Below are 1,793 nucleotides of genomic sequence, written 5' to 3'. Positions count from 1 at the left end.
TAATGACATCTATGATTAGATTCTTGTAATAATATTATTAAAAAATTTTGTTTGGAAGATGTTATTTAACTATTAGGGAGTTTGAACATGTTATTAGGATATAATATAGACATGATTGATATGCATGATTTGAGAATATGGAAATAAATTAAATTGTTTTAAGAAATAAACCAATAGGTAAATTAGTTATGCATAAACTAATTATTAAATATTTATAATGTTTTGTAATAAGATGCAATAACCAAAATATTTGGCAGGTACATCTCATTCCAAAGCTAATTAGTAAACCCTTTTTTTTTACTTTTATTTAGATTTAAATATGTAATTAGTATAATATCAAAATAATATGTAACATAATTCTATATTTTTTTGAATCGTCTAACATATAAATTCACACTAAAACCAACTATTTATAATACTTTTGATTATTTTTTGAACAAATGTTAATGTGTATGCTAATGTAGACAACATAATGAAAGTAATCTTAGTTTCAAATTATTAATGTTTTGTGCATCACAAAAATTTGTATATATTTAGAGACCCTAATTCAATGAGATGAGATAAGGTCTAGGATGATTGGACCATGATTTGTGCTGATGAATGATTATAAGAAAGAAGTTTGTCTTAACTTGACATGGTATAAAAATAAAGGAAACTCTATTTAAATTTTGGTAAGTTTATAAATAGATAAATAGAGTATGATGCCTTTGGAATGAATGACATTGAAAAAAAAAATCACTATAGTTTGAGGATTAACCTAGCTAAATAATAGTCATATAGTTACGTCTTTGAGAAATTATGGTTGTTACATGGGAGGTGCCTCTGATGTATAGGTGACTCGTATGGCGTCTCTTAGTGACAAAAATTAGCCAATTTATGTTTGATCCTTTTTTTTTAAATTGGTTTTTTATTTTTCAATTTTATCTTCAATATTAGATTAATTGAGAATTAGACTTCATGGTTTTTTTAATGCAGTGATCCTGATCTTATAACTTAGGTCAATGCTATGAAATGTTAACATGAATTGACATTGATTTATTTTATTTTATTTTTCACATCAATTAGTTTTTTCAAATTCAACGTTCAATAAATATTGAACTTTTTTATTTTTTTGGCCCAACCTTATGACTTAGGTTATGAGTTTATCATGTTAATTGATTAGTACTTAAAAGTGCATTTTTATCAAGGTTTTATATGATCATTTTGTATTTGAAGTATTCATAACTCTTTAACTAGAACATGTTTTATAATAACATATCTAATAATATAATATACCTTTAATTTATAATAAATGTTCATCTTAAATATAGGTCCATCATATAAATAAAAGGATTGATTGATGAGTTTAACTACTGAAATTGAGAAGATAAGGAGAGGGCTAAGGTTAGAAAAAAAGATGCTGGTTCAGTCCAAAGTATAACACCATTTAGTCATTGGGTCATATCTGGAACTGTAAAACTTGAATTTATATCTACTCTATATGGATGAAAAGCTAAATAAGCTTCAAACTTTTATGAGAGTCCAAGATTTAAAAAGACTATTTTTAAATTCAAATTATAGCAATAACAAAGAAGTCTGAATTTGTCTTATAGTGCAAACATTGTTCAATATTTAGCTCATATCTCGAGTTCTAGAAGTCCAAATGTACTATTTTTTTTTTCGGAAAGCTGAGACAATTTTCTAAAACTTTCATCAAGGTAATCTATTCAAATTCTGATGTTATCAATGACATTTTATTTAAACAAGAAGATAAGGATTGCCACAAAGTCAAGATGTGGTCACCTACTCAACAA

Source organism: Populus euphratica, unplaced genomic scaffold (assembly GCF_000495115.2).
Source record: "Populus euphratica unplaced genomic scaffold, PopEup_1.0 scaffold1385.1, whole genome shotgun sequence".
Classification (NCBI taxonomy): Eukaryota; Viridiplantae; Streptophyta; class Magnoliopsida; order Malpighiales; family Salicaceae; genus Populus; species Populus euphratica.
The sequence above is the reverse complement of the archived record's forward strand: the minus strand, read 5'-3'. Positions refer to the sequence as shown.